Genomic DNA, 25,963 nt, shown 5'->3' with positions numbered 1-25,963 from the left:
GCTGGCTCAATGAATATTTGTTGCCTGAATAAATGTTGCTCTAGACTCTTCATATTTAACATATATATGCCCACATAATGTTCCTTGTAGTGGATATGTCTTCATTTACTTAACTTTCCCCTAAATGTTGGGTATTTCAGTTACTTCCAATTTTTTTTTTGCTCTTATGAATATCTTGATAAAAAATCTTCATACATATAGTTTTCTTTGCACGTGGATTATTTTAAGATAGGGGCCCCAGGGTAAAATTATGGGGTCAAATGATTTGGGCATCTTTACGAGCCTTGATGCATTTGATGAAGGTACTTTTGTAAATGACTGGAGAAGTTTACAATGCCAATGGGTGTGTACCAATTTCACCACACCTTCTCCTGTCCTGGTTTTTGTTGTTTCTAAATTGTTGCTGTTGAAATAAGTGGAGGATGCCCTTGATCAATTGGCATGCTTTTGAAACCTCAGATTCATGTGGCAGGTGCACCATGTCAAATAAGTACACATTAAAATGTGAGCCTATTATTTTGATCATACTCCTGATATCCCCATTATTACCCAAAGCATAATAAACACAGGTGCAATTCAACTGTATCTTGGCCTCTAATTTCTATCATTGGCTTATACATGTAAACACAAGTTGTAATTATTACAAAACCATTATTTTATTGGTTGGAGCTTTTTGAGCACTCACAATGAGCAAGTTGATTTTCACATTAGACGCAATGAGTAATGATATTCTCATTTTCTACAAAGCTGTTCACTGAATATATCTATATTTCTATCTCCATCTTTCTTGTTAGAAATTCAGAGACAATTCTAGTTCCAGATAAACTATGCTTTGCTATGGGAGTCTGAAATTAGTATTCATCAAAGGGTTAATGAAAACTACAGTGAACTTTGGACTGTTAACAACTGACCAACATAAAGTATTATTTCTTTATGAGCTGTTTGCAAAGTCCAAATAACTAGCTGTCATCAAAGCCATAAAACAGGTAGTGTACCACTTATTTGAACGATATTTTCTTAGAAAAACCTTCCAAATCTTTGGTGATAGAAACAAAGAATCTAGAGGTAATTGTGGTCGCAGTTGATTTATCTGGGGGGGGGGGGGGCGGCCGGTTGCTGAACCCTCGGCTCTCGGCGTTGCTCGGAGGGTACCGGCGGCGGGGGCTCTTTCCCGGAGGCGAGGGCGAGGCGGGGGACTGGGCCCGGTCCCCGGCGGAGGCGTGCAAGGTGTGGAGGGCGGCGAGAAGGAACAGGCAGGACACGGTTCTTTGAGGGTGAAGAAGCCAAGAGCGTTTATTAGGGGTGAGCACAGGTTATATAGGCTGGCATAGAGGGCGGGGGTTGTTACAAGTCAATGCTGAGGGGATAAAGGCTAGGATTGGTTCTGAGAGGGTGCGGAGGTTAGGATTGGTTCTAAGAGAGCACGGAGGTTGTTTGAAAAGGGGCGGGAGTTGCTCTGGCAACGGTGTCTGGCAACAATTTATGCGCACTGGTGGTGATGGGAGTTGCACTGGCAACGGGGAGTGTCCGGGCAAGATAAGGGGGTGGGGAAAAGGCGGTTCCCTCCGGCAAGCCTCCCCTAACGGTGGTATTTTGGGTGAGGAAATGGGGCCTGCCTCCGGCCTCACTTTCCCAGGCCTGGGCGGCTGTGGAGGGCGCTGTCGCCCGTGCCCACCACCCTCCCCAGGGGCGGATCCGGTCCCCTGGCCCAGGCCCGCCAAGTTGAAGCACGTAATCAGTGTCCTGCAGGTAATGTCTGGCTCTAAACCACTGCACAGAGGGTTATAAATTGAACAATTTAAGACATCAGCCAAAGTAGGAAGGACTGTAAAATGTGCTAAAGGGGATTAAAGTACTTTTTAACCCACTGATTTCTGGGCGTGAGAAGGGATGTCATTGGCTGTTTCTCTTGCCGTTCTTACAGCACCATGACTAGTTTACATGCCCCATTTCTGCCGCTGCTTGATGAGAAGTTGGAGCCATGGAGGGAGCCCTGGACCTCACCCAGGTCCTGGAGAGGCCCTGCCCGCAGGCCCGGCTGGTGTGGCCTGTGTCCGGAAGTGAGGCTAGAGTAAGGCTGAGCGGGCGCAGCAGTCACATGACTCATGTGAGCGTGGCCAGCCCGTTGCCTTTTCCTTTTCTTTTTTAACAAAGCCAGGCTGCTGTGATGCAAACCCGAGTATGTAGGGCTTCCTTCCTTCCTTCCTTCCCTCCTTCCTCCCTTCCTTCCTTCCTTCTTTCTTTCCTTCCTTCCTCTTTCTCCCCCCCGTTTCTTTCTTTCTTTCATTACAGAAATTATAAGTTTACAGAAGAATCATGCAGAAAATACAGAGTTCCCATATACATTTCCTATTATTAACATCTTGCATTAGCGTGGTACCTTTGTTATTGTAATGTTAACTATATAATTGTACTATTAACTATAGACCATGGTTTATATTAGGGTTCCCTGAATGTGTTGTACAGTCCTATGGGTTTTGTTTTTTTTTTTAAATTTTTATTCTAGTAACATATATACAACCTAAAATTTCCCCTCTTTTAATCACATTCAAATATATAATTCAGTGCTGTTAGATGTGCTCCCAACACCACATCCATTACTAAAACTTTTCCATCACCCCAAATAGAAACTCTTTACAATTTAAGCATTAACTCCCCATTCCTCACCCCTCCCCAGGCCAGCCAATTTCTGAGAGAGCAGCTGGCCGGCTTCCCTCTACAGGAAGCTGCAGGGTCCCAAGACCGTGATCCCTTTCCAGGTTGCCAACAACACGTTCTCCATCCCATTGGGATAACGGCAAGTATCAGTCAGAAGGTACCTGGCAGATCTAGTGTACCGCATGCATGTATTTAATTTTGTTTTTAAGTAAATGAAAACCCTATCCCAAAAGTGCAAATCTGTACTTTATACTGTTTTATATTCTATAACTCATACTATGAATGTACCATTATTTATCCCACCATTATTTTGATGGGCGTTTGTTTTTTTTGCTCTTCTGGAAACAGGCATAAACGTTCTTGAGCATACCCCTTTTGATAAGTGTGTGAATGTTTTTTTGTTTGTTTTTTTCTGGGATAGATACCTAAAAATGGATCAAAGGGTGAGGAGACTGAAGTTGAGACTCACAAGTTAAATGTGTAACTCGGGATCACACAGGCGGCAGACAGGAAAGTCAGGACTAGAAACGAGGTCTCTTTCCACTGCTCAATGGGGCCCCTATCACCAGGAAAGAAAACACCTGTTTTATCAAGGCCAGTGCCCCACTTTAGACTGTGATTTAACCTTCTCCCCTTCCTGTCTTCCCAGCCTGCAGGTGAGTTACAGTATATCAGAACCTCAGGCACAGAGCACTTACTATCTGAGAGGCAGCAGAATAGGGCTTTGTCTCCGGGAGAGGCACGGGGGCTCCTCTGGGGCTGCCTTGGTGCCAGGGGCAGGGAGGGGACTTCTGCTGAGCTCCAAGTCAGCACTCAGAGTCCTAGCCCCATTTTTCACAATACTGCCCCTGTGGCCAGGGGAGGTGAATCTTTTTATTTCTCTGAGCAGATTTTCAAATTTTTCGTCTTCAGAGTGGAAGTGTTTATTAGCTACTGAAATGCTGTTTTGCTGATTACAGGAAAGCACAGACAAAGAAACACACACGGTATGTACCCAGAATGAAGTGTGGGTGGGGACCACGATAATGTCAACTAGCAGCTATGCCAGCCAGAGTCCCTTTCTTCCTGCTTGAACACATTCCAAGAAAATCCGAGTCCTCTTTGAAATGTTCATTTCATTTTGGATATAGAAAGGAATTAAATGGGTGTTTTATTTTATATGTGTGTGTCAGGATCCAAACAAGATTTCCACATTGCATTGCACTGCTATATCTCAAGTCTCTTTTAATCTATAGGTTTCTCCTCCATCTTTTTAAAATTCTTTGTTACTTATGGAGGAAACTGGGTCGTTTGTCTTTTACAGTTTCTCACATTTTGCATCCTGTTGATTGTAGACTTCACCCCACCCCCCATAGTGTTGTTTAACACATTCCTCTTTTCCACTAGTTCTGATAAACTGGTAGTTGGAGCTACAAACTTGATGAGACTCCGGCTTGCTCTTTTGGGCAAGAATATGTCGTATGTGGTGCTGTGTGTTTCCATCAGAGGGCACATAATGTCTGGTAATCTTTTCTGTGATGCTAGTAGCCATTGATGACCATTGTCTTGGTCCATTCTTTCGTTAAATGTGCGCAAAATGCTGATATTCAGTTTTTTGGTTCCTTATTTATTTATTAGCCAGAATAATTTCCTCTTGAAATATTTAGTTGAGATGCCTGAGTTCCCCAAGAAGCAGAGCCTTGAGAAAAATGCTACTTTACTAGGGAGTGTGGTCCTAGGGACCGGGAAGAAGGGAGAGGCACGTAAAGGAAACTTTGCCAAGTTGGTGACTATTTAGGAACCTGATTGTTTGATCCTGTGTGACTATCCGAGAAGATGTGTAAAATGAGTCTCAGGACAGTTTGTCTTATGCGAATAAAAGAGGAAATGTTTATCTATTGGTCAAAGGTTAGACTATGAAACACTAACCCACACTTCTGGGTTGTGCATGTATGGGCACTTAGTTCCCATGGAACCCCACACTGGCGTTAACAGAGACGCTGGGGGAGGGAGGTAAAAGGTGAGGTTTTGTCAGGTTCCCCCTGCATGAAGCTGGTCAGAGTGCACCCAGAACTCATTGTTACAGGAGTGGCTGGAGTAAGAGACAGGTGAAGCAGAGAGGATCTGAAGGGGTGCATGAGAAGTGTTCAATACAGTCCCGCAGGTAAATGTGTAAAGGCACGTAAAATGCGTAATTCAAACCCTTTATTTACCATTTATCAGCTTTGAAAATAATGAGTTAGTTTCATTGTGTCTCCAAAGATGATCAATTAGAGCTATTTTTAAAAAGTATATCACTGTGACTCATAGATATAAATGTATTTAATATATTTCAAGTCCTTGCAGTTATTTTCTTATTGATGTTCAAATTATCCCACTTTGTCCAGGGGGAGCTTCTGCAAGTTGGCTTCTGATTCCATGTGACATAAACCTATTAGGTTTGTTGTTGTTGTTTTTAACATGAAGCACCTGAATTTACATATCATTCTTGCATAGCTCCTATCTCCCAGCATCCAATCTTCTCTGTATTGTTCCGATTTTAGTATGTGTGCTGGCAAAGAAAGATCATGACCCTGTTAGTTTTTGATACCTTTCCTGCTTCTCGATTGACAAGATATTCAAGGCTTATTTTGTTTACTTAGTGCTCTACACCTCAGATCAACCACTACTCCAGAGGCCTGTTTCCTTTTAGTGGAAAATGGTACTGGGTTCTGGGGACCTGGCACCTAGGGGTGCCAATTCCTATGGAATTGGTCATTATTTCTAGGCCTTTTCAGTGAATAGAACTTGGAAATGTTTTTTGCTTTTGAAACAAAGAAATTAAGAATTAACAAATAATTAGGATGACTGAATCATTATATAAATGCCTTTTTCTTGCTTTTTAGTGTATTGTAGGATAGCCAAAAGAAAATACCTGAAATTACTGAAATCCACTGATGTCTTGCCTTTGATAATGATTGTATAATTATATAACCTTTATCTTGTGATTGTAAAAACCTCCTGACTGGCCCCACTTGTATCCCCTTATCCTGCTTTACAACTTCAGAGTCTTATAATCATAAAAGAAAGCCCCTAATATTTATTAATGAAGGAACTTGCGTCAGCCCAGAACTAACCCTCCCCAATTGCTAAATTATCTTACTAGTTGGAGCTAGATCTAATGAAAATTGACCTGCGTGACATGTACAGTAGCTTCAAACTTAACCTATAAGTGATCTATACCTCACTGTAGTACTAAAAATCATGACTATCAATCATATTAAGGCTGCAATTTCCTTACATACATTCTGTTACTAAGCATGTAATCAATCTATGCATGCTCAATAATTAGATCATCTCTAACTTCATTTCCTGTCAGTATGCTTATTATCCTAAAACCTGCCAGTCTTTTGATACTATGAAACTATCAGGGTTATGCAGTTTGGGGAGAGATCTTAGGCTAGTAGGCCATCTGTTCTTGCTTCACGTAGCCATAAACTGTTTCTCCTTTTGAAACCCTGAGTGCCATAGATTGGCTGTTACATGCGTTGAGCAGAGAACCCAGGTATCACTTTTTAAAAAATAAAACACATCACAAGTTCTAAATGATAGTTCCAATTCAAGTTTAATATTGCCTAACTTCTTTGATTTTATGTTTATTTCTTTTCTCATACTGAACCATCTTGATTCCTAACAACATGAACAGAATAGCTTATTACTAACATTGATTGCGGAAAAACAGTTTGTGTTTTTTTTTAAAGTTCTCTTTGTCCTTAGGGTATGTCTCTAAGGAATGTAGAGTCAAGTAATTGTGTTTTAAAGTCGGTTGACTAATTTCCCTTCCCTTTACATGATTGAGTCACCAACCTCAAACATTTGTTTATTGCATTTTGCTTTTGCTTTTTAACAATTTGAGTTCATTTTGTTTTATAATTATATAAAACATTTACATCATTCCAAAGTAAAATCTACAAAAAAGATATATTCAGAGATTTCTAGCTTCTATCCTTGTCCCTTCCATCCTGTTCCCTCCCTCCCCCATAGATAATAATTGTACTTAATAATTTATATATCCATTTTAAAAAATATAAGCACATGCATGTGTACTTGTGTCCCTGCTTTCTTAAACAGCATACTGTACATTCTTTTATTTTCCTTGCTAACACTTGCTTTCTGACATACTACTGATTATCCTCCTTAAAATTGCACTGTCCTTTGGGATCAATCTTCCCTTTTTTTAACTTGTGGATAGGTACTCCTAAAAGTCAAAGGAACATGAGTTGTATAAGAAGCACTGTTATTCATTCATTCCATTAATTCTGGCAAAGGTGTGTTTGGGGAGGAGAAGAGGAGAATTTGGCAGCCATAAGCAAAGCAGTCTTGAATGAATGACTGACATTCCCAGGATTTTAACAAGACTAAATGCAATAAGCACCTGCTTGCCAGGTGCAGGCTTGAGTACTGAAGTAGGATTCTGCCTTCTTGGCAGAGCATGGATTGCAGAAGTGACTAAGCAGGCTCTCTGGGTAAGGCTCCTGCTCTCACCTATTGTCCCAGCGGGAGAAACTGGTATTTCCGGATTGGAGCCTCGGACCCTGTGATCCCGGCTAAGGGTGCGGTTGGTGGGGGAGGGGAATGGAAGCGAATCATAAAAGTTAACTTTTCACAAAATCATTATCCTTTTCCTATTCCCTCCCCCAAACACTCCTCCTTATGTCTTTTAAGGGCAGTAGAGTTGGCCCCTTCCTTGTCATAACCGTGGAGAGGATCAGAAAGCAGACCTTTTATTTAAAATTTGAAAGAAAAAAAAAAAAGAAGCACAGAGAATAATAATTAAAAAGAAAAGAAAAAAGCACAGAATTCCTCTTGCACTTGGGCGGAAAGGAAGCTCAGGGAGAATTTTGCAGAGAAGGGAAGAGGCGGGGGCGTGGGCGCGCTGAATGCGAAGACAAGGCCTCCCGCGCGGCCGCAGCTCCTGCCCCACCGCTGGGTGGCGTGTTGAGTGGACCCCCCTCCACCTTTCCCGACAACCCAAAATAACCCTCAGGGTCGCGAGGAAACAGGTGACAGCCACCTCCTACCGCCGTTCCCTCCCGGCCGCTGATCTCCACCTCGCCGCTGCCAACTCCTCCTGCCTCCACCCTGGATTTTTTTTTTTTTCCTTCTTCTTCTTTCTCCCAAACCTCCAAACAGGAAATAGTTTGAGTCACAATAATACACAGGAGTTGCCGCGGAGGCTACTCGCGCCCGCCCATTCCCTTGGCAGCCTCCCCCACTCCTGCCCCGGCTAGGCGCCGCCACCGACGCGCGCGGGGAGCTCAGGGAACACAGTCCCCCGCCGGCGCCTCGTTTGCGCGCACTCAAGTGCCGGCGAGAGCCGCCCTCGCCCAGCGCCCGACTCCGCGGGTTGAGACCGCCACCCGCCTCCAGGCGAGTACCCTCCTCTCTCTTCCTCCTCGGTCCCAGGAGCGCCGGGCTGGGCGTCCGGGCCCTGCCTACAGCGCGGCCGGCTGGGTTCGGGCTTCGGCGGCATTCCTTTCCTCCTGCCGCGACTTTTGCGCGGCGACGCAAAGAGCAGGAGGGATTTGCAGAGTGTGGAGGGTTATGCAGGAGGGGGTAAGGGGCATTGAGTTGATGATCTCCCTGTGGAGTTCAGGGTTTACCCTATTGATTTTTCGTCTCTGGCGTATACTTGACAGGCTTTTGCATCCCTGTTTCCCCGGGGGTGGGCTAGGGACCCCATTGGATCACAAGGTTTTTCTTGGGGAACCATCTGGAAGTGAGTTTGAGTACACACCTGGGTCAGCTACAGGTACGTGGGAGCCATCCTCTTTATCCTACCTGGCCTGGCACCTTGTTCCCCCAGGGATGGAAACTCTTTCACTTTCATTTGAGGTTCTCTTTTACCAGATTAAAAGGGCCTTTGGGTTTCTGCTGGCGCAGCCAACATTTGCTGTGTCTGAAAGGGTCAGGAGATGGTGTCGTGGATTTGCGCGGGCAGAGGGAGGCGCTGGGTAGTTGCAAGCAGGTGCCCCGGTCCAGCTGAGGCGCGCGATCCTCAACCGCAGGGCTTGAAAACTCCGCACTCTGAGAGAACTTGGCTCTACAGCCCAGGAGGTACTCACCTACCCACGCAGTCCGCAGGGCGAGGATCTGCGCGCCAGCATGCTAGAACCTTGGAGAAACTGTGTGTATATGTGTGTGTGCCATTGCTGACCCATTTGTAAAGGACATGGCCGAGTTTGTCAACTTGCAGGGCGTTGTCAGTTTTCAAGATCTGCATTGCAAGTTGTTCTATAGGAACTTCAGTCAAAACCAGCTTGGAGATCTTTATGTTGGATAAAGGCCATTGAATTCCAGGCATTCTTCGAATTTGAGAAGGGTATTTCCAAGACTGTTTTAAAGTTGTCAGGAGGGTTTTCTGTGAAACTGGGTCTCTCTCAACTGTCCTTATCATCTGTGGCTGTTTCCCAGGTCCAGAGGTGGGTGGGTACCTGCTGGGTGGCCCCAATCAGGCCTTCTATCCAAGTTTCTCTAAGCGTTTTTACAATGTCAGGTCCCCAATCTCCGATTCACTTGAAAGACATACGATTAACCCTCTGTGTTTCTTGGTGGAGGGGACTGTGATTCTGGATGGTTAGACCGACATTCTCTTTACTTTATTTGCCATAGGGCCTCATCATCCAAGTAGCATCAGTTTCCACCTCCCCAGAGCTAGAAATGCAGGATTTCAGGCACCACTCACATCAGCGAATCATTTTAACAAGATCCCAGCTGATTTGTTTGCATATGAACATTTGAGAAACCCTAGTCACTTGGAGTGAATTTTCCTGTTCAGTGTAAAGGAGTAATTTAAGTATATATTTCCATCTAATCTGCTATTTTCATTTTAATTTTGCCAGCCAGGACAAACAACTGTAAGTGCATGGGTCACAGCCCCTCCACCCCACGATGACAGGCTCTTTAAGCAAGATTTGGAAATGTGATTGACCCGTGGTGTTTTGCTTCTGGTTACTCTTAATTATATTTCTTGTAGGGCACAAAACAGATTGAATAGGAATGTAAATCATTTTTGTAGAATATGAACAAACATTTGGAAATTCCTGGTTCACTGGTAAGGTTGACACTATCTTATCTTCCAGGGTCTTAGAGTCCTTATTGAGACATCTATAAAACCCATGAGGTTTTTCTTTTTGTTTTGGCTGTTGTGGAATGGAGCTGCCCAGGGTTCAAACTGCATTAATTAATTAAGCAGAGATGCCTGGTAATATCTATCTCTGTGCCTCCTTTAACTGGTTTTATTTTAGGTATGCTGTTTATATTGGATTTAGTTTTACAGCACTAACTAAAATTCATTTTTGAAGGTAGTTGAGGAATAGTTTGAAGAAAAATAATAATTTGCTTGGTAAATAGTGGAGGGGGTTGCAGCAAGACTTCACACAGAAGGCATGAAATTATTTTCCAAAATACCCCAAACTGTTTTGTTTCAGCTTTAGTATTAAATAAGTCTAATGGTCCAATTCCATAATTTCCAGTTGTAAAACATTTGTATAATTTAGAAAAGACTCATAGTAATCAAAATTGTCTGCTTAAAGTTGTCCAGCTTGTGGTTTGAGGATGCTCTTTCCAGTGAGATCATAAGTGTGAATTGGCAAACTAATAAAACTAAGGTTTCATTCGTCATCTAAGTCATTGTTATAAATCAAGGATGTGCTTCAAAATACATAAGTGGTTGGGGATGTTGGGAAGATTAAATAAAAAGTCAAATGGTGGGAGATCCTTCAAATTCTTTCCAGATTTTTTTTTTTTTCCATTTCCTTAAGCCCCTTGACTTTGTGTGTCCTGGCTTTCATCAGAATGTTATCAACTTGTAGGAAGGAACTTACGGCTTCCTTTGATTGAAGAGTCCCTTTGAAATGGTGATAAATTCAAAAGGACATGATTTGGCAGAAAATTCTCCCTCTTTAGAAAATTCCCTCATTTCAGAATATTATTTTCCTTTATTTCTAGGAAGGCAAAAGAGAACAGGTATATTTCAGTGTTTTATTTGGTGGACAAATGTTATTTTGTAGACTGCATGGGAGAAAAAAATTCCTTACTGTCCTATGAAGGGTTTTATTAGTGACCCAGTGATACTTGGAGAATCATCTGGGGCATTTAGTAAAAATGGAAAATCTCCAACTACTCCAGACCCACTGAATCAGACTCTCTGCATTGGGATTTCTAGTTTAACACCCTGGGTGATTCTGATACATAATTAGGTTTGGGAATCCTTAGAATAACCACACATACATACACAAACACACATACATGCACACACACAAACTAAGATATTGAAAAATTAATCTGAATGTACAAAAAAACCACAATTTAACATTAACAAGATAAAGTTATTAATGGATTTTTTCTTAGAATTGTTAGGCAGTCAGTTTTTCATGTTGGCAAAACTAATCAACTCATTTTGATGGTGATCATCATTCTCAAGATCTAATGTTTAGAATCCTGAATGTTTAGAAAAATTTCAGTAGGTCTCCATAAGAGTTAAAGGTATTGGACCAGTTGAACATTTATTGAGTACCTATTGTGTCAGGTATTTTTGTATGTATTCTCATTAAATCTTTACAGCAACCTTGGGAGAGGTATTTCTTTTTTTCTTATTTTACGGATGAGAAAACTGAGGCCACCCATGGTCATTTTGTTACAGACCATGGTTCTTTTCATGGTCTTTCTATATAGAATAATAGGTCCCTGCTACTTGCTGTCCCTTTCTTCCAAGAAGCTGTGTATTCATTAATTCTTCATTCAAATCTCGTGGAACATCAGGTTCCATAAGGAACATCAGTAGTCTCTTAGGCAAACGAAAAGGTGAGTTAAAACAGAAATAAATTCCAAAACAGCAAAGGGCCCAAGAGCAAAAGTTTCTGTCTACGGTACCTTGGAGTAGCAACCAGTTAGAGTACACTTGGCTTCAGTGTGGACTACTGTACCTAGTTGCGTTCCTAGAAAAATTGAGTGATGGATATTCTCCTTATTGAGACTGGTTTGAGGTACCATCTCTGCAGGTCAGCCTGACTGCACCCACCTGCTACCCTGAGATGCTAAATGCTATGCAATGTAGAAGCAAGGGCACTGGATTCAGGTGGCAAAGAACTCACATCCTCCCTGACCTTCTGACTGAGCTTGAATAAAGTTCATGAACACATCCCAGATAGAAAATTAGGGGACTAATTTTCTCCCTCTAGGATTATAGTGAGGACACAAAAAGGCTTTATTTGTAAACATGCTTGTAAACTGTAAAATGATAATAAAAGTTATCTCATCTTCATTTGGAAGAAATTTACAATACAGAAGGAAACAGAGAAAGCCACATATTGAAGTACTTAACACTTTTTAGTTAACTCTGTTTGTAATTGTCTTCTAGCTTTAGGCCATTTAAAAAAAAATTGAGATGTAATTCAATTCACATACCATACAATTCACCTATTTAAAGTTTACAGTTCAATGTGTATTAGTCAGGGATCTCCAGAGAAACAAACAACAGGATATATATATATATATATAGACTGGCTCATGGGATCATAGGGGCTAACTCCTGTAGGGCAGGTCACATGCTAGAAACTGAAAACTCTGATAAAGGTGATGTTGAAATCCTTAGTCTGAATTACTCAGGGGAAGCTGGTTGGCTGGAAATTCTGGCAAGACCCAATGCTGAAACTGAGGCAGAAACTTTTTTTCTGACCTCTGAAACCCTCAGTTCTGACTTCTAAGACCTTGAACTGGTTGGGTGAGGACTTTCCACATTGCTGAGGTCATTCTCCTTTGTTGATTGTAGATGGAATCAATTCATTATCGATGCATATCCCACCTGTGAAGAAATACACTCACGGTAACAAGCAGGCCAGTGCTTGACCAAACAATTGGATGCCATAACCTAATCAAATTAGCTTATGAAATTAACCATCACAAATGGCTTTTAGTATATTCACAGAATTGTACAACAGTTACCACAATCATTTTAGAATTTTTTCATTACCCTAATACTTGCTACCTCCTATCTCCAACCCCCAATGACTAATCTACTTTCAGCCTCTAAATTGCCCTGTTCTGGACATTTCATATAAATGGAATCATACAATATGTGGTCTTTTTTGACTGCCTTCTTTGACTTAGCATAATGTTTTCAAGATTCATCCATGTTGCATCATGTATCAGTACCTCATACTTTTTATAGCCAAATGATATTCCAATGTACAGATATACCACATTTTGTTTATTCATTCATCAGTTGATGAACATTTGTCTTATTCCACTTTTTGGCTATAATGAACAATGCTGCTGTGAACATTCATGTACAAGTTTTTGTGTGGACATATGTTTTCATTTTTCTTAGGTGTATACCCAGGAGTAGAATTGCTGGGTCATATGGTAACTCTGTGTTTGACATTTTGAGAAAATGCCAAACTGTTTTCCAAATTGGCTATGTCATTTTACAATCCCACCAGCAACATATGAAGGTTCAAATTTTTCTACATCCTCTTTGATGCTTGTTAATGACTGCCTTTTATTTTAGCCATCCTAGTGGGTGTTAAGTAGTATCTCATTGTGGGTTTTTTTTTATACAGATTTACACCATTCAATCTGTCTAAAGTATACAATCAGTGGCTCTCAGAATAATCACAAAGCTGTACTTATATCACCACAATAAATTTTAGAGCATTTTCATAGTTTCAAAAAGAAAAAAACCCATATCCCTTATTCCCTCCTATTTTAGATACTTAGCATTGGTCTGGTGCCTTTGTTACAATTGATGGAAGGCCATGAAGATGTTACTGTTAACTATAGTCCATAGTTTGCATTAAGTATATTTTTCCCATATGCCACCCTATTTTTAATATCTTGTAGTTGTGACATACATTTGTTCTAATTCATGGAAGAACATTCTTGTATTTTTACTTTTAACCTCCTTTATCATCCACAACAGGGTTCACTACATGATACAGTCCTTGTTTCATCTTCTAGCTTTCTTTCTAGTGATATACATGACCCTAAACCTCCTCTTTCAACCACAATCACACACATTATTCATTGTTGTTATTTACAGGCATGATAATGTTCTACCATCACCTCTGTCCGTTTCCAAACATTTACAGTCAACTTATTAAAAAATTCTGCACAAATTAATGTCAGTTCCCCATTCTCTATCCTCATTTTATTTTCTGGTAACTTATATTCTAGATAATAACTCTATGAGTTTGCTCATTATATTTAGTTCATATATATATTTGAACCATACCATATTTGTCCTTCTGTGTCTGATTTATTTCACTCAACATGATGTCCTCCGGTTTCATCCATGATGTCACATACATCAGGACTTCATTCCTTCTTATAGCTGCATAATATTCCATTGTATGTACATATCACATTTTCTTTATCCATTCATCAGTTGATGGAAACGGGTTGTTTCCATCTTTTGTCAATTGTGAATAATGCCACTATGAACATCTGTGCTCAAAAGTCTGTTCGCATCCCTACTTTCAGTTCTTCTGGGTAGATACGTAGTAGCGGGATTGCCAAATCATATTGCAGTTCTACACTTAGCTTCCTAAGGAACCACCAAACTGTCTTCTACAGTGTCTGTACCATTTTACGTTCCTATCAGTAGTGAATAATGTTCCTAGTTCTCCACATCCTAACACTTGTACTTTTCTGTTTGTTTAATAGTGGCCATTCTTGTAGATGTGAAATGATATCTCGTAGTTCTGATTTGTATTTCCCTGATAGCTGATATATTGAGCATTTCTTCATGTGCCATTCTTTCTTGAATTTTTTTTCTTGATTCGTTTTTAAGGGAAAACTAGAAAAAGGAAAAGGAAAATCAGTTTTAAATAGAGTCCCCTATTTCACTGGTTTAGAAGAATCCTGAAAATGTAAGTTGAGTCCTTGGCTCTTTTGGAATTAATTTCACTTTTGGCTCATCTCTTTATTTGTCTGAGAGCCTATATTATACCTGATGTTCCAAAAGATTTGAATGAAGAATTAATGAATACATAGCTTCTTGGGGGTGTGAGGGAATAAGTAGGCAGGGACTTTTTATGCTGATTTAATGCCTAGTGGCCCACTAAAAATTATACACCTTTCCGTTCTTATCGATACACCAGAAAATGTATTGATGTAAGTGGTAGACCTTTAGGCTTTTACCAAGATATGTATTGGTTAACATCCGTCCAGTCTACTTATTATGATATACAATAATATACTTTAAAAATCATATTAATAATAAGTGTATACATTTCACTAGGGTACTTCTTATTTTGTTCTCAAATACCCTCTAAAGGAGGGTAGACTGGTGGACATTTTTTCCTGGAGTTAGTAGATTTTTGTTATTTTTTTCCCAAGCTATATTGCAGTCTTTTTATTTTTTTCCTATGGGCCTGAAGAGAATTATCTTCATATTCTGCAGTCACAAGTCAATCATGAATTTTTTAAATAGCTGTTACATTTTGAAGGCCCACTATATTTAACTCAGTTGTATGAACTTGATTTTGTATTACTGTGAAATGTTGGTATCATTAAGAGAAATGGGAGATACCATTTCACAACCATTAGAATGGTTACTATTTAAAAAAATGGAAAATAACAGTGTTGGAGAGGAAATGGAGAAATAGAAACACTTGTTCATTGTTAGTAGAAATGTAAAATGCTATAGCTGCTGTGGAAAAAAGTGGTGGTTCCTCAGAAAGTTAGGTATAGAATTACCATATGATATAGCAATCCCATTCCTAGGTATAGACCAAAAAGGTTTGAAGGCAGGGACTCAAACAGATATTTGCACACCAGTGTTCATATCAGCATTATTCACAATTGCCAAAAGATTGAAGCAACCCAAGTGTCCATCAATAAATGAATGGGTAACAAAAATGTGGTATGTATACACAATGGAATACTATTCAGCCATAAAAAGGAATGAAGTTCTGATACATGTGACAACTGGATGAACCTAGGAGACATCATTTTAGTGAAATAAGACAAATATTGTATGATCTCTCTGATGTGAAATAATTAGAAGGTGAGGTAAGGAATGGGGAGTTTATACTTAATTGGTACAGAGTTTCTGTTGGTTTAATGGAAGAGTTTTGATAATGGATGGTGGTGATGGTAGCACAACGTTGTCAATATAATTAACACCACCAAATTATATGTGGTTAAAAGGGGACATTTCAGATTGCATATATGTTACTAGAATTAAAATAAAAAAACAACAACAAAGAACTGTACAACAAAAATAGTGTTTTTTGTAAATTATGGACTACTGATAGTGTGCACATTACATTTAATTATTGCTGGGTCATTTTAGTCAATTTTGAACAGCACCTCTACCACTGTTCGTGAGGGTAGGGAGGTATGATATTGTCTGTGTGAGGAAACCAGGTCAGTGGTCTTATACAATGTCCTTATTCTGAACTTTGTTTCCTCGGGGTTTGGTTTAACTTGTTCTTTTATCGCTTCGATTTACTACAAACTGGATGTTGCATCTAAACACTTTCCCACAGGAACACTTCATTGGTGATGCTGTGTACCTCACACTGCATCACCTCGGGAGGTACCGCATGTCCAGTTGTTCAATTATTGGTGATATTCAGTTCACTTAGGTGGCGACAGCCAGCTCTCTTCACTGTAGAGGGATGCTTTTATCTTGTCAGGAGCAGGTAACAGTGGAATGGTGGTTGGGCCTCATGCAGCCACCCAGATCCCCAGCCACTTTTTGCCTATTGGTTTTGGCATCCACTGGCAAGCCATCTCCCAATCAGTTATTTCACAGGGGACTGCAAAATGGTGGCTTTCTAATTCTAGTGTTCCTTTCGTAGTTCTTGCTAAGAAGACAGTATGGTGCTTTGAAGTTGTTTGTACCCCAGAAAAACACGTTCTTAAATTTAATCCATTCCTGTGGGTGTGAACCCAGCATAAGTAGGACCTTTTTATGAGGCTACTTCAGTTAAGTTGTGGCCCAGCTCAGTCAGGATAGGTTTTAATCCTAATATTGAAGTCCCTTTTTAAGTGGAATGAAATTCAAAAGCAAAAAGAAAGCCACAGACTGAACAGCCAGAAGCTGAACATCAGCGGAACCCAGAGACAAACCATGTGCCTTGCTGTGTGACAAACTAAGGACCAAGGATTGCTGACAGCCAGCCCCAGAAGCCACAGTCTTTGGGGAGAAAGTGTCACATTGATGACACCTTGTTTTGAACTTTCTTTTAGCTTCAAAATCGTGGGCAAATACATTGCCGTTGTTTATGCCAAAAAAAAAAAAAAAAAAAAAAGAGAGAGAGAGAGAAATGGGAAAGTCAGCTGAATTTATATTAAAAAAAATTACTTCCATTTGAGAATTGTTTGAAAAAGCTGTGGGATAGGTGAGTGAAAGTGTGAGGGCAGTGATTCTCAAACCTGAGTGCACATTGAAATCACTTTGGAGGACTTGTTAAAAGGCAGCTCTCTGGGCCCCACTCCTGTTGTTTCTGGAGTCTGGGATTCAGTAGGTTGGGGCCTGAGAATCTGAATTTCTAGCGAGTTCTGAGGTGATAAAGATGCTGATGGCTTGGGGACCACACGTTGAGAGCCACTGGTTTGGAGGCATTTAAAGTGTAGGACTGGAATGTGAGTGAGGGGAGGGCAAGGCGAAAGGTTGGACTGGGGCAACCTGTGCATCCAGTGCTTGATGGACCCGAGGAGGGGAGTATGATCCGAGGAAGGACATGGACAACTGCTGAGGACTGAAACACAGCGATGTGGTACACAAGGAGTGGCCATTGGGAGAGGGATAGCTGAGAGGAGGAAGAGATGCGTCTCAGACATGGGGACGGAATGGGCAGAGAGTTATGAAGAGACCTGGACCAGTGAGGGCCTGTGTAAAGTTCAGGAGAGTGAGGACATGTCTGGAGTGTTGGTTTCAGTGGAGGGACTCAAATGTCACCAAGGTTATTGTAGACTGGCAGACCTGGCCTTCCAACACTTCCAGGGAGGTCGGTGTTACTGGGTAGTGGGATGGTTGCTGAGTGGGACCACAGTGTCAGGTGCGGACTAACATGTTATAAGGTGAGGGAGCCCTTTAGTCCTTCAGGCCATAATCCTAGTACTGACTCCTCGCCCTCTTCCTGCCTATTGTTTGTAATCAACCTACAACCAAACCAAGTCTTGTGAACCAGAAGCAAGTTCCTTTGTGCAAGTGGCGACTGCTGAGTTTTATTTTTCATCCGTTCATGCATTTGCCTCCTCGGCTTATTAGATTTAAAGATTTGTGCTACCTTGTGTCTAGTCTCCTTAACATAGCTTGATATAAGCCGATTCTGCAAGTGGGTGCTGGCATATGGGAGTGTTTTTGACAATCACCTCATGAAGGTCAGGAGGTTTGCTACAGTAAAGAAATCCAAGATGAGCAGTTCTCAAATGGCCCACGCTGCTGGGGCCTCTGAAATTGAGCTATCTTCCGCCCATCCTGCTGGTTTCACAAGGTCAAGCCAAACATCCCTGCATTTTATTTTAAAGGAATATTCTTTGTGTCTGGCATGTAAAGCATTTCTCGTGGGTTTCCAAGGGAAGCCAAAGTCTTCCCTACGGTGTTCCCTATTATGGTGTGGGGCCATCTGTTGTTAGGAGAGGAAGGATTTCATGTCAATAACTGTAAACCGGCTGTCCAGGTTTGCCTGTGACTTGCTGGTGTGGTCAGGAGCTGAGGAAAATCTGTTCACTTTAGACTCTCCAACTTGCTACCCCCTCGGACGGTCACACTTACATTCCTGCCTGACCCTGTGGGCTCTAGGTGTGTGATGCCCCAGGTTCCTGGACAGGACTGGACAGGAAGTATTTTACAACCCCACTTCTGTGGAGAGATGGTATATCAGAGTCCCCCAGACCGTCCCCAGGTGCTATGATTTGCTAGAAGGACTCACAGGACTCAAAATATAGTTGTCATCATGGCTATGATTTTTTACAGCAAAAGGATACAAAGCAAAATCATCAAAGGGAGGAAATGCATGGAGTGAAGTCTGGGGGGAAGCAGGAGCAAGCTTCTAAGAGTCCTTCCTCGCCCAGTGGAGTCACACAGGACATGTTACATTCTCCCAGCCATGATCTGTGACAACATGTGTGGAATGTTGTCGTTAAAGACTCGGTACCCTGGGTTTTTATTGGGGACTTATTACACAGCTTCCTCCGCCTTGCACAAACTAAAATTCCAGACTCCCAGAAGGAAAGCAGGTGTTGGCATACCTCATTTGGTTTATATAGTTTAGGCACAATGAGCCACTCTCATCAGTTAGTGTGGTGGGAACCCTTCTGAAATCCAAGCTTCCAGATAGATGCCAGCCAAAGGCCAACCTTATAAGCAGGTCTTTCAAAGGGTGGTTGTCAGGCCTGTGATGTTAGCTCTTTTCTGCACAGATGGAGATGAGGATGGAAGATGAGGCTGGTGGTAGAAATCTCTAACTTCACTTGGGGTGGGGGCTGTCCATGCTGCCTTGGGGCTTGGTGCTGGGGAAGCCTTTCTGAGCAATGCAGGAGAGGGCAGAAGTGAACTGGGGTCTTGCCCCCAGATCTTGATTTCAGGGGCAGAGAAAGGCAGTAGTACTCTTCGGGTAAGAGTTCAGTGCCCTGTTCATTTGTCTGTCTATTCCTTGATTCATTCATTCTTTAACTTGTTCTTATTGATGCCTGAACTCTGGCAGGCACAGTGCCAGGTGCAGGGATACAATGGGGAGCAGGGAGAAGCCTCTGCCCTCAGGAGACCCATGTTCTAGCCGGAGACAGACAAACAAAGGGGCAATTACAGTTCATTGTGATGGAGACATGCAGTGTCCCCAGGGCACCTAACGCAGGCTTAGTGGATGTCAGAAGGTATGAGTTTTGTAATCAGACAGACCTGGTGAGAATCACACCGTGGCTGTTGATAGCTGTGCAACCTCGGGCAAGTTACTCCATCACTCTGTGCCTGAATTTCTCCATCTGAAAACAGGAGGGTTTATATCCACCTCTTAAGGTAGCTGTGAGAATTAAATAAAGTAATGTATGTCAAGCACATATCTCAGTGGCTGGCACAGTGGAAGTATTCACTAAATCATGACTTAGCGACATCTAGCCAAGAGGAAGGGAATGTTAGCCCGAGGGAATGGCATCTGGCTCACCCTCCCTCGGGGCGTTGCCCAGTGTGAGCCCAGCCTCCCTGCCTCCTGGGCTCTAGGTGCACAGCAGGCCTGCGTTCCTGCCATCACGCCCCGCTTACTGTTCCCAGAACACTCCTTGTTTTTTGTTTTTCTTTTTTTTTTCATTTTTCTGGCTCTTGGGTATAATTTGCCCTATGCCTGGGTTGCCCAGCTACTTTTGTCAACTTAAGGAATGTCAGATCATCTTTTCAAGACCCAACTCAAGTATCTTCTCTGTGTAGACTTTCCCAGCGAAGCCCTGCGCACAGGAGTGCCCACTCTCTCCTTTGTCCCCAGCCTGTTCCACAGCCACTCACACCCCTATTTCAGCATGCTGGGGTTGCAGTTGATTATCATAGATTGGGTGAATTTTTTTTTAAATTTTATTGTGGTAATGTATATGCAACTAAAATCATCCTATTTTAACCACTTTCAAGTATACATTACGGTGGTATTATTTATATTCACAATGTTGAGCTGCCATCACCATCATCCATTACCCTGTACTTATTAAGCAGTAACTTCATATCTCCCCTCCCGCTGCCCCCATCCCTACTGACTTGTAATCTTTCTATCTCTATGAATTTGCATATTCTAGTTATTTCATGTAAGTGAAAGCATACAATATATTAGGTTGGGTGATTTTTGAGGGTAGGGGTGGTTTGATATTATTTGTATGTCCAGTGTCAGTCAGAGTGTTTATACGGAGCTGCTCAGTGGTTGTCGAGGGGGTGAGTGAATGAATGAATTAGTGTCATTTGGACTAGAAAACCAAACCTGAAATGGACTCAATTCAGCAAAATACGGTCTGTGCCCTGAGAGCAAGCTTACAGTCTGGAGGAGGAGACAGACAGTAAATAGTTAAACACCAATATATAATTAGAAACTGAGAAGTGACACCAAGAAAACAAGTCTTGTCCAGCAGCAGGGGCAAAGGGAGCTGGAACAGGGAGAAATGGGAGGTCTGAATGTCCTGGCCATGTGGGGATACCATCTGGAGTGTGGGAGTGTTAGTGGTGGTGGAGGCTGAAGGACTGGTCAGGCAGGGAGCAGCACAAGAGCCTTCCATTTGGAGCTCAGTGGGTGGATCAACGGTCACCAGTACCTCAGCTACCAGAGGAGCCAGAGGAACTGGGATCTAAGTGGATGTTTGGAAGCTTGAAGTGGTCCATCTCAGGGGAGCGAGACAAACTGGGGTCGAGGGACACAGGGTTGATTGAGGAAGTGGTACCCAATAAGCTGAAAGACCTGCCTGAGCTGGATTTAGGACAGGGGTCAATAAATATGTGCTGAGTAAATAATAATCATGGCTAGAACTTAGAAAGCACTTAGGATAGGCCAGGTCTGTCCTAAATGTTTTGCATATATTCATTATATTTAATCCTCATCATAACCTTATCTGGTAGGTGCTATTATTTTCCCTAGTTTACAGATGAGGAAACTGAGATCTTGGAGCAGTTAAATGACTTGCCCAAGGCCACGCAGCTGGTAAGTGTGAAGCTGGGATTCAAACCCAGGCAGTCTGGCTCTAGAGTACAAAGTCTTAACCATTACACCCTGCAGTCTCATAATTAGGAAGTAAACCCTAATATTATTGGGTATCTATTGTATGCTAGTTCCTGGGTCAAACGGGGGTCGAGGGACAATATGAATAGGATATTGTTTATGGTTTCTAGTATGTCATGGAATTGTCAGAAAGACAGACTGGTAAACATAAGTTTTTTAAGTCTATTAAAATTATTTTGAGAAAAACAGGAACTTTAACCTTTCTCTCATAAGTGTGATATATAGAACCACTGGCAGAGGGAACTGTTTTGCTATTTCAAATGTTAGGTAAGAAGTATCCTAAAATTTAGGATACTATCAAGATGCAGTTTGAGAAAAAGTAAAATCACTTATATAAAAAGTGTTTTAAAACTAAAAATAAATATAGATTATTCAAAAATGTCTTGAAAAATTAAATATGAAATAATGTAAGGAACCTGTTGTGTTTGGGGGTTTTGACTATTAGAGTCATGTGGAAGCACCATGGACCCAGGAGGTAACTCACTTCCATTTTCCAAATGGGGCAGTCTAGAGAAAAACCCAGCCCATGAAGGAGAGGACAAGGAAGGAGGACAGTGACCCCTTGGTAGGAAACGTGCTTGAGGAGGGTGTGGGTTCCTGGAGAAGAAGGAAGAGTATGTCCTCTTGCCAAGAACTCCCATTTGGATCCACTGACAACATTAGATTTGAGAAAGAGGCAAAAGGGAGAGAAGAAAAAAGCCTGGCACCAAGAGAAGGGTCTGAGGGTAAGTGTGGGAGACCCTCCAGTCTCAGCGGAAGCAGCACCCTGTGCTCAGTGATCAGGAAGTAAATGCTTCATCAGATGCATCAGATACATGAGGATCCACTTCTAGAAGCTCCAGTTTAATCACTGTTTAGGTTATTCTTTGTCTCAGGGCTGCAACCTCCCATCTTAAGATGAGGTTTTCTCCAGACCCCTGCTCTCTCAACTAAGGGTCATGAGCTTTTAGTTCAAGGCACAGGCTCTGGCTTTGAGAGGAAGAAAGGGTTCTTTCCACCTTTTTTTTCAGGGTCTTGGGGTCTCCAGCTCTTCACCCTCACAGTTCAGCTTGCCACTTGCTTCAGACCTTTCCTTTTCTTGCCCTGCCTTGACAGGTATATCCTGAGAAGCTCTGTTTCTTTCTCATGACAAAGTTCCGTCATTTGATTTCTTCTCTCCTGAAGACTTTGAACAGCACTTTCAACTGAGAGTTGAGGCTTGTTCAGTCTGGACATGTTGAAGGTGTCCTGTCAGGTTGGCTTTTCTGTTCTCTTTTTCAGCAATGTTGGTGTAGAATTGAGTTTTCTATCCATTATGGTGTTGAGATGTACACTTGACTTTGAAACATCCCTCAGTTTCCCCTGGATCCTGCTGCCTAGTCATCAACATGGTCTCTACCTCCTGATTCCAACTTATCACCCCGGTTTTCTTCTCCAAGAGAAGCTACCAGTTCTTTGATTTTGAGCAAATGTTCCACCAGACACTTGATCTGACTCTCTGTTCAGGCTGTAGAGCACTGTGTGGAGATCCTGAGTCTTTCCTTCCATTGCTCGTAATAGTTTTAAGCAGGTTTTAGCTTCTTCCACTTGTGTTTTGATGGATTTGGTTTCTGCTTCCTTCCAGAGACCAGACCTCTCTCACAGTATCAGACATTGGCTCATCTTTTTCCAGTTGGTTTGCTATAAAGCATATGCTGGACCAGACCACAGGGTTCTTCTGGGCACACTCTGCTGTCTTCCACTGATGTCCAGGGAAAGCGAGAGTGGATCTTCCTTTGTCAGGTTCTTCTGCCTTGGACTCTGCAACATCTCCTGGGTTCACCCAGAGTACAGCTTTGTGGCAGGACGAAGTTCCTCCTAGGGCCCCATACAGCCACAGAGCCCCCTGCAGACACCATGGCCAGCTGAGCCATATTACTGACCACCCAGAGGGTTCTGCCTGGAACCACATGGGCACTTGGCAACTGGGCAGACCACCACTGGAGAGGGCGGGGGCAGGCCTGGGTCAATGTGAGATTCAAACACCTCAAGGCTGCCCGGTTTCTGTCTTTCCTCTACTTAAACCTCACCTTCTGTGGCCACAGAGGACCCTCCTAATCCTCTGCACACACTTAAACACTTAATTTTAATTGATTATGGTGCCAGTTTTGATGGATTAAGCAGAAAGTATTTGAGACGTCAGAGGAGGGGCACTTAGCCCAGTCTGGAGGTTCAATCAAAGAGGGCTTCCTGGAGGAAATGAAGCTTCCAGTAGACAGCAAGGAAAAGAGAATGACGAACACTTACAACGTGTACATTATGTGCCAGGCAGTACATGTGCCAAGTGCTTTATTTGTAATAACTGATTTTTAAAACAACCCCAAGAGGTAGGTACTGTTATCAGCACCATTCTCCAGATGAATAAATGGAGGCAAGGAGAGGTTAACTGACTTGTCCAAGGTCACACAGTGAGTTAGTGGTGGAGCCAGAATTGAAGCCCATACAGTGTAGCACCACAGTTTGTGCGCGGGAGGGGGATGCAGTGTCAGCAGGTGAAGGTAGGATTATTGGGCCACTCTCCAGCAGCTAGGAGCAGACTGCTTGATCTCAGCACTTCACACCAAGAGTAGCTCCTACCAAGTGCCAGAGTCTTTTATGAGGGTTGCCTCTGCCTGCTTCCTAAATTTGCCGAGCAGAGGTGATTGAAATTCCCCTACCCCAAGAAATGACCAAGCCCTACTAGACTAGCTCCCACCAGGGTTGTAAATTCTGGGTAATGCCTCATCACTTATGTGGTCCCAGGAGACAGCCCTGCCAGAATCCTCCAACTCTGAGTTCAAAGTAGAAGCATAACATAAACACAATTTCTTTCTTTTTTTGGAAAGCAAGTTTGGATCTTTATTTTGTGTCTCAAACTCTCGTACAATTTCAGCTTTTACTATGTGCATTTCTATTCCCCTGAAAGATAGTATAGAACTTTAAATGGGAAATTTTAAACATCCAGAAACACAGTTGTATAAGAAGGCCTCAATATGTTAATGATATATTCAATTGCTTACTGTAATACATCATCTTTCACTTGTATTGCATTTACCATTTGTTTAACAAAGATTTATAATTTCTTTTTCGACTAGGGAGATGTCTAAATATACTAAAAGATTTGATCTTGGTAACTGATGTGAATTATAGTTCCTCTTTCCAATCCTGCTTTTTTCTCTTCCTGAACTTTAAAATTAGATATAATAGTGCTCATTAAGTCAAGTAAACAAAACTCTTAAAAATACAGTGGCCATAAGTGTTCTAAGTTAAGATATCTGATTTTTCTATGTGTTTTATGTGAAGGGACAGAAGTGAAAACATATTGAACATTCTTTTAAATCTGGACACCGTGCTTAAACAACCTTATGAAGCCAGAAATTAAACTCACATTTTACAAATGAGGAAACAGAGCTGCAACTAGGTCACTTCCCTGAGGTTACAAATACAAGTAACAGATCCAGAATTCAAATGCCAGTTTGAATACAAAGTCCATGACCTCCTCACCATAAACACAATTTCTAACAACAGTAATTTCTACTAATTCTTCACAGAAGGAGTTTAAAATTTTTTATTTATTAGTGTGCCAATTTGGATGCATTATGTCCCCCAAAACATCATGTTCTTTGATGCAATCTTGTGTAGGCAGACATGTTAGTGTTGATTAGGTTGGAATATTGGATTAGGTTGTTTCCATGGAGACATGACCTACCCAACTGTAGGTGATAACTCTGATTGGGTAGTTTCCATGGAAGTGTGGCCCCACCCATTCAGCATGGGCCTTGATTTAATCACTGGAGTCCTTTAAAAATGCTGGCACAGACCCAGAAGTTGGCTGGCTTAGCTCAGAGATGCTTGGAGATGTGGACCCCTGACTGTTGGTTGCAGCTGAAAAAAGGGCTGTCGTGAAGGTGGTGAAGGCCCTTACAAAAGGTTGGACTCCTGCTCTCTCAAGCCCCAAGGATACAACACCGTTCAATAAATGACTCTCAGACTTTGAAATCTAATGGAGTTTGCCCTGTGGGTTTTAGGAACTGTTTAGGTCCCTTAAACCCTGTTTCCCTTTCAGTTTCACCCTATGGCAATGGGAATGTTTATCCTATGACTGTCCTTCCTTTGAATATTGGCAGCAGATAACTTGTTATAAGTTTCACAGGTCCACAGCCAGAGGAGAATTTTGCCTTGGGAAAGACCACATGTGACTGATTTTGATGGGTTCTTGTACTTAACTATTGTTACTGAAATGATTTAAGTTTTTGTGATATTGTGATGAGATGAATGTATTTTGTATATGGAAAGATCATGTCATTTTGGGGTCCAGGGGGTGGAATGTGCCAGTTTGGATGCATTATGTCCCCCAAAATGCCATGTTCTTCGATGCAATCTTGTGTGGGCAGACATATTAGTGTTGATTAGGTTGGAATATTGGATTACGTTGTTTCCATGGAGATATGACCACCCAACTATAGGTGATAACTCTGATTAGATAATTTCCATGGAGTTGTGGCCCTGCCCATTCAGCATGGGTCTTGATTTAATCACTGGAGTCCTTTAAAAATACTGGCACACACCCAGAAGCTGGCTGGCTTAGC

General features: G+C 42.0%; 1 protein-coding gene across 1 annotated transcript in view; it reads left to right on the top strand.

The window, feature by feature from the left end:
- Positions 1-7,877: 7,877 nt before the first annotated feature.
- The window catches only part of TJP2 (tight junction protein 2), a 145,524-nt gene continuing 127,438 nt past the window's right edge, over positions 7,878-25,963 (top strand). Inside the window, exon 1 of the mRNA XM_037797362.1 lies at positions 7,878-8,046. The gene's annotated coding sequence lies outside the window, so the exon portion shown is untranslated. The remainder of the gene's footprint in view (positions 8,047-25,963) is intronic.

Source organism: Choloepus didactylus, chromosome 10 (genome assembly GCF_015220235.1).
Source record: "Choloepus didactylus isolate mChoDid1 chromosome 10, mChoDid1.pri, whole genome shotgun sequence".
Taxonomy (NCBI): Eukaryota; Metazoa; Chordata; class Mammalia; order Pilosa; family Megalonychidae; genus Choloepus; species Choloepus didactylus.
Note: the sequence above shows the minus strand (reverse complement) of the source record. Positions and strands in the feature narration are given on the sequence as shown.